Source organism: Perca fluviatilis, chromosome 10 (genome assembly GCF_010015445.1).
Source record: "Perca fluviatilis chromosome 10, GENO_Pfluv_1.0, whole genome shotgun sequence".
In the NCBI taxonomy this organism is placed as follows: domain Eukaryota; kingdom Metazoa; phylum Chordata; class Actinopteri; order Perciformes; family Percidae; genus Perca; species Perca fluviatilis.
In genome coordinates, this window is record NC_053121.1 from 33771519 (window position 1) to 33786389 (window position 14871).

Consider the following 14871-nt stretch of genomic DNA (forward strand, 5'->3'; position numbering starts at 1 on the left):
TTCCAAGAAGAAAAAGCATTTTGTTATTTGGTTCTTATGAGGGCTACCAATATGCCCTCTGTGTTTTGCTGGGTCAACCTTGATGCCATTATGGATGCTAATGGAATCTGCAGCACGGTATTTACTTTGATTACAGCTGCCGCGTAATGTGTCCATTTTCCTTTTGACTTTCATCTTCCTTTGAATTTTTTAGGACTAGCGAGATACAAAGGCGCTGTTGCAGTTAAAGTTTCCTGGCTGAAATCTACCCAGTTGTTTGACTGATAAATAGTTATTAGAAGCTTTGGAAGTTGCCCCTGCTGGGTTGCTGTCATCTGCGAGTCTACTTTGATAAATTACGTCAACTGCTATTTTAGTGTACCTTGATTTTGAAAAGGCAGTTTTCCCCCCGTCTTTTCAGCTCATCTCTAACAAACGAGACTGTCGATCTGAAGCAATCTATTAGCTGTTTAGAGTATAAACTGCCTCAAGCAAAGACAGAGAAAGAGAGAGAAAGAAATGGAGATGGACACACGGGAAAAAAGAAACAATCAAGAAGAAAGATTAAGTTGCTCATCTGCTCAGAGAGCTGACAAGGTGGCATGACTGTACTCTATGTTTCTTCTAGTTTGATGAGCATGCTTTTGCCACAGGCCATTAGACTATGTAATGAAAAGTTGTCTGCTCTCAGCTCATTAGCTTCCTACACAACTTTGACGAAATTTAAATTAAATTACTAAAACGGTCTGCACACAGCTTGCATAAAAACATAATATGCACTGACAACTGCTGAATGTCAAACCCCAAACCACACTCAGGTGGCAGCAATAACTCATTATATTTGAAATGATCAGAAGTAAAAGGGTAGAGGTAGTTCATGCCATACAACATCACCATACTGCATTAGTATTCATTGTGTTGCCATTTTGGCCAGCACTCTCGAAACACGGATTTAGAGAGACCATATGTCCAATACAAAATACAATTTTATTGGTTAGATATTTCATTACATATGAAATCATGCCATAAAACCATTAACACCAAACTGTGAACTTCATTTATTTCAAGTGACTTCAACTTATTTGTATTCTGTCACATGCTGTCATACTGTATTGATTCTCAATATAGGCTATGCTTATAATATCTAACCTCTAGGATCATTACTAATGGGGAAAAGGGCAATGGATAAGATTTCCCACTGCTGTGAAATCTTAATTGTCATGAGATAGACAAGCAAATAAAACAAAATCACAGATTATCTCTGCATTTCAAATCTTTTTAAGTCTCCTGTGCAAACAGGGTTTTACTGAGTTATGTTCAGGGTATATTGCCTTTCTTATGCATCGTTAACGTTAATCTATTTTACCATCATAATTATGTAGCTCTTGAATAGAAGAGACAGCCATTACACCTAAATGATGGAGGAAAGTAGATAAAGCTAATGAGAGAGGAGCTGTCTCAGTATCTCCTCTTTACTTAAGATGAAGACAGAAAGAATGCTGTAGAAACATGTACAACAAACAAAACGAAGATAAAGAAGTAAGAGGGGTGAAAGAGCCAGGGCAGTTTACGAACCAGAAGTGAGAATGCACGAAGAAGAAAGGAGACCTGTTGGTCGTTTAGCAAGCCGCTTTTGATTTGCTGGGTTGTTTACCAAGAAAAAGACTTTTCTTCTTATTACAACGCACAAAACTCTGTCCACAAATATAACAATGGATAATGGGGCTTCTTCCATCTTTGACTAAGTGTAAATATAGTGCGTTCCATTTAATTCGGAAGCTGAAGCTGGGAATGACGTCACACCCAAGTTGAATGCGGCCCATTTACAAGTCGGATTTTCATTGTTTACATTAGCTCTAGCCAGGTTAGCCATTGTTAGCAATACCAGTTGATAACAACGCATTACGCTGTTTTTTGTGCATACAAACAGCGTAACAACATGTCCACAAATAGAATATGGACAGCGCTGCGTGTACGACTGATTAGTGAAACACAAACAACACAGAAGTGCTTATAACTGTATGTTACTACAGCTTTCACAACTGTTGATGCACGGAGCAGCCATGTTGGATTTTTAGCTCGGGTTACTCTGTGGTTGCCCTAGTTCCGAGCTCGGAAATCCGAGGTCAGGGGGCATTTCCGACTTTGACCTCGGAATATCCGAGTTCTGAGTACAAATGGAACGCACTATTAGTACAGACATTAGCGTCCAAACAGCACATTGACCAGAAGGCAGCCAGGATTTTTTGGCAAACTTACAGACAATTGCTACATTTGTCAGCAAGAAAAATGGTTGGGCAGCTACAAGATTCACTTCTTAAACTTGAGAAAACTAGCCGTTATCAAAATTGCGGCTCCTCCGGTTTCAAAATTGCACACGTGAAAATTGTGGTTTGGATTCAAAATGATTAATAGTTGCAGAGAGCAATGTCGTAGGAAGGAGAACAGGAGACAAGTGGTGAGGGCAGACATGTGAAACCATCAAGTCCCTTCGTATTTTCCCAGAAGCTGAGTGAAGTGATTTTCAATGTATCTCTGTTCAGTGTCTCAGTGTCTCTCTGTCCCCCCTCTTCATTGGGTCCCACGTCAAATCAAAAAATTAAAAATGTGTTTTACGAGGGGAGCGGCGTTATTCCAAACTTCTGAGGACATCTCATTTTTTCTGGTAAAAGTTCTGAAAGCTCATCCTGTATGGGCAGATTTTTAGCTATGCAGAATGTCTGGAGGGTGATTTATGTGTTAATGTTATCTGCAGTCTGAATCAATGACTGCCAGTCACATCTGACAGCAAACGCTCTCTCTTCCATCAAAAATACATTTAACAAGAAAACTTAACAAGCTGACTCTGCAAGACTGGAAAGAGGAAAACTAAGATTTGATTGTAAGTTACAACTTAGCTGCTCTATCTTCTAACTGTTATCACCAAGAGCATGAGATTTTATGGTGCGTTTTGTTCGGGCCACTGTCACAAATGACTTGAACAGATGCTGAGTAGATGCCCCTTGAGCCCAGGAGCCTCGTTTTCAATAATCTCTTAAACTCAGCACACAATTGCTTCTTTCCACTTGGGGCATTAAAATAGTCATCTGTCTGGTGTAAATGGACCATTCATACAGTACGCTGACTTTCCTCACTCAATATCCTTATATTGTACAACCCAGTCTGAGAAGGTCATTTGTGTGATTACGAACGAACCTGCTACCTGCGACACCTTAAATGTAGCAAATTACTTTTTGTTACCAATGTGCTCCCACTTTTCACAGAGTGATCGCTCAATTTAGGGGACATCCACACGGAAATGCTTTTTGGTGTAAACGCACGTTTTGCATCGTTTTGTCCGATCATCCAAACGAATCCTGTAAACGCACTGCCTGAAGACGCACTTTTTTGAAACCTGGTCCCAGGGTGAAAAAATTCGAAAACCCCGCCCTTGGATGTTTGTTTGGACAGCGAAGCCACATACTTGCGTATCGATGATGTCATCGCCACAACCCTCGACCTCTAGCCTTCGACCTCTTATCCCGCGACGTCGTCTCATAACAACAATGGCGGGCTACATGCTTGTGTTCCTGCTGGAGAAGATATTGAGCCTATTAGGGTTACTAGGGCTGTTTGGTTTCTTCTTCTACTGTCTGTTTGTATATAGCGCGCAAGCTTTATGCGCATGACCCGCCTCTTCTTACCTCTTCTTTGCCTCTTCTTCTCCGTTTTTGGTGAATTTCTGTAAAAAAAAATATCGTTTTGGTACGTGTGGACGTGGCCTTAGAAACTTTAAGGATGCATTTGTGAGGCTCTCCATAATATTTGTGAATGCTGAATCTTTAATTTCGGATGTAAAGGGGTGCCACATATTTGAGTTAAAGGTTGGTGCTCCTTTGCGCGCACCACACACACACACACACACACACACACACACACACACACACACACACCCACCCGTGGAACTTCTCTGTAGTCTTTTAACTCTGCAACACATTGGCACTATATATTACACTGCACTGTACATCAACTCCAGACCTGCCAACCTTGAGGAAATGTTATGAGTACAACCCCTCCCCCCCCCCCTCCCGGGCCTCCCGCACGCAGCAATCACCCGACAGCCCACTGCAAATGTACGCTCCACCGTTGCCCACCCACCAGTGAGAAACCTATGAGATACCTAACACCATAACACATAATATACACATAATATACTTTCACCAATCAATATCTATTAGTTACTCCATAACCATATACAAGTAGACCATAAATGTTATACAATTAATGCAATCACTCCCAACATTGAATTGAAAACAAACTATTGTACAGGAGGCATAGCACATGGAAGTTCTTCAACCTGAAAATACATTGTTTGGCTCATCACTACCTTCTAGATTACAAGAAATTATTATTACTGTGTAGAGGAATGGAGTGGATGAATGGCTGTACGCGTAGTGAAACTACACAAATGATTTCTTATATCCTGTCCAATATTTTGTGCCCATATATTTTTGTTAGTCTAACCAATAGTAGGCGGAGTGAGCTAATAAATAGGCCTAAGTATTTCTGTGTTAAAGATGAGAGTTAGACCAGGTTAACACATAGCCTTCTTCTGATTACTGAAGGGAAATTAAGAAGTCTAAGTAATGATTTACTCATAAAGCAACTTTAAATGGCAAATGGCAAAGACACAATTATACACCAATAAATAACATGAGTCAGATATTTTCAGACAGGCTTTTAAAAGGTTGACATGGGTAACATTGCATTATGTCAGTTGCCATCACATTGGCCTAGCAAATTGCCATATTGTAATACATTATTGATTGCTAGTTACTGTCATTTGAGAGTAAGTAGTTTATTACAATATTACTGTCTCTGAATTGTAATGCTTACACTACTTTTGCGTTACTTTCACCAAAATAAAAGCGTAAGCTTGGAGGCAGCTTGTGAATTTCACCACGGGGTCAACAAAAGTCTCATCTTTATCCACTTTAATAGATCATCATTTATTCATATTATAAATCTGACGCTGCAAAGTAACTAAAGCTATAAAATAAATAGTTAAAGTGATGGTTCGGAGTAATTCACCCTAGGGTCCTTTGCACCATGACCTCAAGCCAAACACCCCCCCAGAAGCTTTTTTCACCTGGGTCTAACATTAGATAACATTAGATTAGGGCGAGTTAGCGTAGAGTAGCGTTAGCCGCTGAATAGCTTAGCGCGGGGCTAATGGACCCACGTTTGTATCTCTTAAATGACCCCACTAATAATGCCCGAAATGATACCAAAGGTCTACACTAGTAAATATAGGTTATGCACTCATAAAACGATGGATTGGAAAGTTTGTAAGTACACCAGAAGTTTATGTAAATAACACTTGCCTGCTGGCTTCTGCTCTCTGCTGTTGTTGTTGCTGCTGTGAGACGAGTGCTTAGGGACATCTCTTTTCGGTGTAGTAATTTATAGACGGCCCTAAGCACTCGTCTAACTGCAGGTAGCAGCAGCAGCAGCAGCAGCAACAGCAACAGAGAGCAGAAGAGAGCAGGCAAGTGTTCATAAACTTCCGGTGTACTTACAAACTTTCCAATCCATCGTTTTATGAGAGCATAACCTATATATACTAGTGTAGACCTTTGGTATCATTTCGGGCATTATTAGTGGGGTCATTTAAGAGATACAAACGGTGGTTCCATGGCCCGCTAATCTACTCAGCGGCTAACGCTACTCTACGCTAACTCTCCCAGTGTTAGACCCAGGTGAAAAAAGCTTCTGGGGAGGTGTTTGGCTCGAGGTCATGGTGCAAAGGACCCTAGGGTAAATTACTCCAAATCATCACTTTAAGTAAAACATACAATAGCCTACTTGACTCTGAATTAGGGCTGAAAGATTTTTGAAAATAATCTAATTGCGATTTTTTTCCCAAATATTGCAAATGCGATTCGATATGCGATAATTTTTTTAAGCTCTTTGTCTTCTGTACTATTCAACAAAGACAAACAATAAATCATTGTATAGTATGAACAACACAGGATTAGATATATTAAACAAACTGTTCTTTCCTGGAGGCCAGGTCTGTATGTGATGATGAAATTAGGTGATGCATGAATTTATATGAATGACATCTTTTATTTAACTACTTCAATCACAGTAGTATATTGAGCACTGACCAAGCCTGGCGTAAACATTCATATGAAAGTCAGAAACAAATCACACAAACTAAAGTGCAGATTGCAGAAATATAAAAACAAATATGTGGCTTTACAACAATTAGTAGTATTTAGATTATTTAATTATTTACTGTAATAAACATGTGGAGTGCACTTTTTAAACACTGTCTTTGAACTTTACTAGACAGTTAAATAAGTAAAAAAAAAAAAAAAAAAAAAAAATTATATATATATATATATATATATATATATATATATATATATATATATATACATACATACACACACACAATGGTGTATTTTTTTGCACCTTTTGCTGCCTCCAGCCCCTCCCCCTCGAGAAGTTGCGTGCCGTGTGCATGACACCGTCAACGTTGCACTTGGTCAGAGAGGCTGTCGTTAAATTAGTTGCTGGTGTTCTTGCCGTGGGATTAACTGTACCCGAACGTCATTTATCAGTCTGATTGTTACCCCTCTCAGTGGCAGCTCCTCCACTCCATATCTTTATAACGGAGCTAACCGCTAACCAGAGCTAACCGCTAATCAGAGCTAATCGTTGCCAACCGAGCCTTCAGTTCTGCGTGCCTGTATCAATTAACTGCATGTATGGACTCGAGCCCGAACAAAACCCTTCATTTTATTAAAATGGCTGTAAAAGTTTTAAACTTCAACTCAGAGTTGTTTGAATGACAGAAATCAGCTCAAGGTACGGCAAAGCGTTAGAGTGCCAAGTTGATGCTTTCTCTGTGGGGTGCAGACTGATTTGCTCTCGCGAGTCATGTGACCAAATCGCAGCCTTTGCAATTAGGAAATCGCGTTTTAACATATCGCGATATTATTGCAAATGCAATTAATCGTTCAGCCCTACTCTGAATTGTGGAAGTGTGTAGAAGTAGCCTAATAAGTAGGATTATATGAAAAATACCAAATTAAAAGCACTGTGGCTCAGCGGCAGAATCAACGCCATAGATGTAGATTGCATAGAAACTGAAACAGGCGAAATGCGAGATGCAAAAAATGCGTACCTAGAGAGCAGCAAATCGTACAAGTGTACTTAAAGTGCCCATATTATGAAAAAATCACTTTTTCTGGGATTTGGGGTGTTCTTTTGTGTCTCTGGTGCTTCCACACACATACAAACTTTGAAAAAATCCATCCATGCTGTTTTGAGTGAGATACAGTTTCTGAATGTGTCCTGCCTTCAGTCTCCTAGTGAGCTGTTCAAAATCGGCTCGGACTGTGACGTCACAGTCCGAGCCGATGAGCTGGCTAACCACAACCGTTAGCTCGTTAGCATGCTAACCGTTAGCATTAGCATGCTAACGCTAATGCTAACGCTAGCATGCTACGTCGTTCTCAATAGCAAAGCACTGCTACAACACACACAAGTTCACCATAATCTACAAAAGAACTACTTACATGTGTGCCCTCATTTAGAAGTCTCCCAGCTAATCCTGCCTTGTAACTGACCAAAGTTGGAGAAACAGGCTTTCTTTTACTGTCTCTAGAGTTAGCTAGCTGACATGATCTACATCTGAACTACTGAGCATGTGCGAGTGCAATCAAAGATAGTACAGAAGAAGAAGATGAAAAGAGGTCTCACTCTGTAGCTAAAACAGAAACCAGGTGAAAAGAGGATCTGCAGCAGTGAGAGAGAGCTGTGCAGTACAACAAAAATATGTTTTTGAAAAATTAAACCATGTAAACCTATTCTGGTACAACCTTAAAATACAGTTATGAACCTGAAAATGAGCATAATATGGGCGCTTTAAGGGTCAAAATGTACGAAAAATGCGTACATGTTGGCAGGTCTGCAACTCCTACAAACCTTCCATTCCACCTTCCATTTGCGCTGCTCAGAGCGAATCCACATCTGTTTGCATCTTCCTGCTAACTGTGTATGCAATCACATCACCTCTACAATTCTCTTTGCATTCTCACTCTCCATCAGCCCTTGAAGGGGCAATCTCACAGGAGTTCTCTCAGGTTTTCAGACAATTGAAACAGCACTAAAGATACTGAGGGCAAATCCACTACTGGAAGTTTTGAATTTGATGAGTGGTCACAGGCAGCCACTGGACAAAAGTACAAAAGGGCAGTAAAAATCCCCCCTGACTATTAGTGATTCATTTGTCGAAAAAGTGCTGAGTAAGGAAACCAAGGCTCATTTGGCTCAGATAAATCAACTGAATGAAAATGTGAGGGCATTGGAGAGACAATTCACTCCATCAGCCACACAGTTGACAAAAAAGGTAATTTAACATTATTAAATTGAAATTGAGTATTCCCAGTGACCTCCTGTAATGTTGTGCTTTCAAGTGGCATTAAAGATCGCTGTTTATAAATGCATAGCATATTTTCATCAGAGTTCTCTGTTTGTATTTGAAGTTCAATGAAATAGCTGAAATGTTGTTTGCTTGCCAGTAAACAAGCACGTCAATAGCTCATTATTAACCAAATAAGAAGGAGCAATAACAAATGAGTAAGCTGCTCAAAAATTGTTTATTTCACCAAGTGCTGCTTTGTGACTTAAATGCCAAATGAGTAACAAATGTTTTAGTTATGAAAGTTTGGAATCTGAAATTTCAGTTTGCTTTAGGCTAGTTGGAATTAATTGTATCTTTTCTGACTTTTCCCAAAAGTTTTAGGATCTTTTTAGTTGTAGCTGTAGTTTTATTGATGGAAACTTAAAAAACGTATAAACTAGTTAAATTGAATTTGTGGGTTACATATACAGCCGAATACACAATACCTTTGCTCTCATTTATGTATTTTTCTGTTTCTGTTGTCAGACAAAGGAAGGAGTATAAAATTTGATCACAGCTCATACTACTGTATTTTGCGTAATAAATACCGAGCTGCTGAGTTGCAGATTAAAATCATTATCTTAATGATCATCGTGAGAAAAGGTTAGTTTAGCTGTGCTGCGAGATTGGCTTTATTGACATTTGAAAGGTAGAATAATGAGTAACGGCTATCAAAGAGGGAGCGCCAAACAAAGAAGCAATCAGGGGTATAAAAGGCACTTTCCTCAATGTCGTGCAGCGGTTATGTTCTGAAGCACAGATAAAAACTCGCACTCCTCCTTGGTAGGGTGACACATTGCCGGATTATGAGTAAATGCAAAGCCTTATATTCGGTCTGTTTCTGCGTATCTGCGCCAGGTAGACTTGAGTGAGTCGGTATGATTTACGAGGGGCAAAGTGGCGGTTGGAAATGAGAACGCTGTTAGTGGCAGGGGATTACACACCCACATAGGGCCCAAAGGCTCTTTGTTGATGCACAGAAGCATCCCGAATATGGTTCCGACCCTTGGAGATTTCTTGCCTCTATGTACTGTACATCAACTTGGAAAACCTGGGCTGTTTAAGAAAAAATCCTTCTGTCCCCCTCCTGAGCAGGTAACGTCAGGTGCCCTTGAGCTAAGCACCAAACATCACACTGCTCACTGGCCCATAGTGGAAGACTGGGTAGCTCTGATAACATGAGACAGGACAGGAATAAAAATGAAAAACATCTGTCCAAATCAAGTATATTGTAAAATGTATGGAAGTAGCCATAAATATCCAAGGCAAACATATTTTATGTTTTAATGGAGAGTATGGCAATTGTGCATTTCTTATTCATTAGATTTTAGAGCATTGTGGCAATTAAGCCTAGTCTAAAATATCTTGAAATCAACATCTCTTATGATCAAATAACATGCTGTGGGCACAATGTGAGAGAAAGTCATTCCGATGCAGGCAATAATTACGTAAAGCAGTAGTTTGGCATTGAAATTGCACAGGGAAAATATAAGCAGTGGAAGTTAGAGGATGCATATAATATATAGCTTTTGCCTCAAGGTTGTGTTGTTTGTTCATCTCTATGTGGCAGAGGAACAATAACTTAAAATTGTTTGTGTCAACACAAACTGTACTTTACATTTCAGATGTTCAGATGTTGTGCTCATTTCAAACGTTTTGTGAGACTGTGCTGGAATTAAACATTAACATTGCTGTCCAGGTCTACGCAGCAGCATATGCAAAAGATTTGTCTTTGTAATGCTACTTTGCAGCACTTGAGTAAGATTAGGCAATTTATATGCGGTTCCTCTATGTAGCATTTCAGTATATTGAGAAGGAAGCCAGCTAAAGGATGATATATGTAGGCAATATTCCGTGATGGGGATTCTAAGATGGCAATCACAGAAGTATGTATAAATCATGTGAAACAAATCATTATTACATATTCTGCACTTGAGATAAATATACATTTTCTTCTTAGGCGAAGCCTCCACTAACAACAGTCTGCAGACACACACAAGTACAGTAGTATCAGAAGTAGGGTGGGAAATTAACTTTTTTGCCCACCAGCCAAAGTGGCTGGTGGATGCCCAATTTTACCAGCCACTTATATTTTTTACCAGCCACTTTTTCCGGAATTTCTCTTCTTTACTTGGCCCTCAACAGTTTGTACATCCATAGCTACTGCTGACTCCGCGGCGGGCCTCTTAACACCGGGGATATGTCGCCACATTTTTTAACAGATCATTTTCCTTTCGTCTGTACCTCAGCTAGCTACATGGTGTTACGGACTAGCGCTGAAAACTAGCTACTCGACTATTTGTGGTCAAAGCCCCGACTGTGAACGGTTTCATTTCCTATAAGTTCTTCACAATAAAAGTCCTTTGTTATTTTGGTATTTGAATTTTTTTATTATGAAGCAGCAAAATCCAGAAATGTTGGGGATTCATTAGCAGTAACGTAACGCGACTCCTATAAGCATTGTGCATTGTTACTTAGCAACAGCATTCTTTGACAAAAGCTGTCCAGTCCGTTACAAGGAATGTTTTACAATCCACCCGCCACTGTGGCTGGTATACAAGGCAAAGTCACTTTGTCACTTTGAAAAAATACCCGCCATTGGCTGGTGGCGGGTGCTAATTTCCCACCCTGATCAGAAGTCACACTAAGTATAACACAGCAGTCAGGCATATTCTTTTTTTAACACAATCACTGTAGTTAAGTTCGTAAAAATAGAAAGACTTAAAAACGACGTTTCGAGTTTAAAATAGAAGCAAATCTGTTCTTTCAGAAGCTTGTGAGACGGATGACTGAAAAACACAGCTGAAATGCCTCTTGTGTTAGATCAAAAATTAGGCTCATCTTAATGGCAAATGCAGCTCAGACTGCTTATAATGTGTAGACAACAAAAAATAAAATGAAAAGTGATCTTAAAGGTCTGTCCCTGCCCAATCAGCATTGCAAGTCTAGCAAGTCTTGAAGAACTGCTAATATTGGTCTGGGTTTAACATAAAGTCAACATCTCCTTTAGTCAAGTCATGGCAGAAAAATAAACACCTAATCTGATAATGACCATCTGGAAAGACTTATTGTACTTACTTATTGTCGTCAGATCCTAGTCTGGTTTTAGACCTCTGAATCACCGCCCGCATCTCTGATTTGTTCTGCGATTTAAATAGTTCTGGTGTTGTGCCTACTGATGGCTGATGAATGGGGACGTCATCCTCCTACATAGCTATTGTTAATTCAGTCTGAATATCAGGCAAGTATGATACCAACATTATGCAAAACTTTTGTCTCGATATAACCCTTTAACAGCATCTGTCTCTTCACTCTGCAAGTCTGTTGCTGATCTCATCTAATGGTCCTCCAACCAGCACGTATAGCCATCAGTGTCACATACTGGTGCAAGCCGTGAGTCATGCAACTCAACTATACTGTATGTCTGTGCGTTTGTGGTTTAAAGGTGTGGGTTTAACACTGTGCACATAGGCTCTATATATATATATGACAGAATATATATGTGAGAATCAACAATGTAAATAGTCATGAAAATAAAAAGGAAACGCATTGAATGAGAAGGTGTGTCCAAACTTTTGGCCTGTACTGTATATATATATCTGCTTTTGGCCCTTTCACATCAGCGGTGGCCAGCACATCATGAATTGATGTATGTAATTTTTTCAACAGCAAATCAAATGAGCAGAGACAACATAAATATGCAACCAGTTATCAAACTCCAAGGAGGGATTAGAGAAGGCAAACACACTGGTTTATAAAAGCAATAAAAAGTAACAAGGGTCAAATCCTAACTCATTTTTCAAATCAGCTTTTTCAGTTTTCTGTTTCTGTGTCGCAGATTTTGCAGTTCCGAATGCAAGAGGGTGCTTGCAAACAATTTATGGTTAACATTCTTTAACTGAAATATGCCTATTTGGGTCCCATCTTCTTTCACAGTAAGGGACATTTGGATAAATAAAAATGCTAGAGGATCACAATGGAAAGCAGCCTGATGACACTTTACTTCCAAATGGAGTCTGATGTGCTCTCAGTTTGAGTTCTTCTTTTAAAGAATATAAACTGCCAAAACTGAGAGTAGATAACTTGGATGCCAGCGAGCAGAGGAAGCCCGGCTACTGCTCACTCAGTGGTGACACACTTAATCTTTCAAGCTTGAAATAGTGATTTTGTATCCCTGGCTGTGCTTACTTTCAGCTTGTTCTGTGCTTACAAATCTTGCAGATTGCTACACCCCAAATTTTACTTTCTACCCACCCATCATTTTTGTTGTTCCTAAACTTCCATAACAACATCCATAAATACTATATCTAATGTAAAATCTTGAAAAGCAGAGCAGAACACACCCTAAAGTGATTGGGTTGAGATTGTTCATATACTGACATCTGATCACCAGAAGTTAAAATCTGCCAAAAGTCTGATGACTTTTCATGTCAACTCATTTGAACACCATGAAAAAAAGATTAAGTGTAATATGCTCAACTAAAGACACAGACAGGAATCACAATGTGTTTAGACTGCCCGCTACTGCCAAAACCTCTAACCTGGCAAGAGGTCAGGTAACCCAAACTCCACACAATAAGCAAACTACTTGAAGAGTCCATGTCAATTGTGTTTATAAGCCCTGGGTTGTTTGCAATTGGACAATATGAACCATAACAAATCAAAAACATGCAACAAAGTAAACTTTTCCACTGTGGTTAGGGAGTGATCACATTCGGAGATTCAAAATAATCTATGACAAGTGTTCAGCGGCCGTAGCCGACAACGGTGAGTTATTTTAAGTCAAGAGAGGGGGGCTTTAAATCGGGAAGAGAGGACTGTGAGATGGCAGTGTGTTTAGCGATTGTTGCCGTAATTCTAAGCCAATAAAGTGTGTTCAGTCGGGTGAAGAGGACGCAAGGTAGTGGTATTTTTAGTGGTTCCTACTTTAATTCTAAGCTGAGGAAGTGTGTCTGTCCGTCTGGTGCAGAGGACAGCGAGGTTGTGGGTTTTTTAGCAGTTCCTACTGTAATTCTAAGCCCAAAAAGTGTGTCTGTCAGTTGGGTACAGAGCTCCGCGTGAGCACAGGCTTTTATGACTGTCAATATAGCCAGCATCTAACGTTAGCTACTCCGCTGTGCTGTGAAGTAATGTCTGGCTATGTGAGACAAGCGTCTAGCAACATTGTAGTGGATGCTGCGGTCTCAGCCTGGCAACCTCCGTAAAATTCGAGTCTGGGGAGGAGGGGGCGGGGGAGACGACTCTCTCCAGTATTTTGAATTTGTACTGCAGAAACTATTTTAAACACTAGCTGTCAGTATTACATATTGCACCTTTAAGAGATCCAAACATAAATAACCTATCAAAAGAAATTATATATAAAAACAGAACCTTCAAGAAAGGGATAACAAATCTATACAAAAAGATTTTTCTGATGATGATTTACTGTCAACTTTAAGTTCCGCTTCCTGATTTTATTGATTGTTTAAATGCTTATCTGGTGCTTACACTGCTGTTTAGAGGAGTACTGGTTTAATTTCATGTCATTTAATAAAAGGAATTAGCTAACTGGCCTCTTTCCTAATCTTGCGAGTTGTTGTCTTTTCTGTTCTGTAATTACTAAATTAAACAGTGAAATCATACCAGGCATTTGTGAAATCTCTGCCAGGCGGGCCGTGGCCGAAACCTCCCATGGACCAATCATGTTGCATTTCTCTTTCGACTTGCAGTCATCAGACAGTATCCTTTTATTTACAATCAATTCCTGTGGAGAGAAAACATTTGCATTTCAAGTCAAATGGGACACATGCCATCACTGAAAAATACTAGGCCTACTAGTTAGATTAGAATATTGAACCTAGCCTTGCTCAAATGTGAATGTCATATCAATGAGAGGTGTGGATTACATAGACTTGATTCATGAATCGGATGATTTTAGACTTGTCAAAAACAAAAAAAAAGTGTAGCAACTTCACTTTAATTTAACTTCACTTGAACTTTAGCATTTTGACTGTCAAGAAAGTCAAGTTAGGGGCAACCTCTAGCTCACCGAGTAAGAGCATGCGCTCCATGTAGGCTGAAGCCTTTGCAGCAGCCCGGGTTCAAATCCAATCTGCGGCCCTTTGCTGCGTGTCATCCCCCATCTCTCTCCCACCTTTCCCGTCTATCCACTGTCACTCTGAAACATAGGAAAAATAAAAAATAAAATAACATTTAAAAAAATTTGTCAAGTGTGCAGTGATTATCATCGTTCAAATGTCAAAGACTTTGCTGTGATCAACAAAACACAGATGGCATCATGCAAAACATTCAGTTCAGATATTACAAATGATTTGGACCTTGTTCACAGAAGACATTAGGGTTGCACGATATAAGGAAAATATGTGATATGCGATAATATTGAATATCATGATAACAATATAACTTCTGCTGCCTTCAGTATTCTACTAAAATACAAC

General features: G+C 39.6%; 1 long non-coding RNA gene across 1 annotated transcript; it reads right to left on the bottom strand.

Moving 5' to 3' along the window:
• Positions 1 to 3456: 3456 nt before the first annotated feature.
• Positions 3457 to 14545, bottom strand: LOC120566337. The gene is made up of 4 exons (XR_005640377.1): positions 14463 to 14545; positions 14057 to 14177; positions 3663 to 3700; positions 3457 to 3551 (listed from the first exon to the last, which is right to left on the bottom strand). It is a non-coding gene; the product is annotated as an uncharacterized LOC120566337 (long non-coding RNA).
• Between the last annotated feature and the right edge of the window lie 326 nt (positions 14546 to 14871).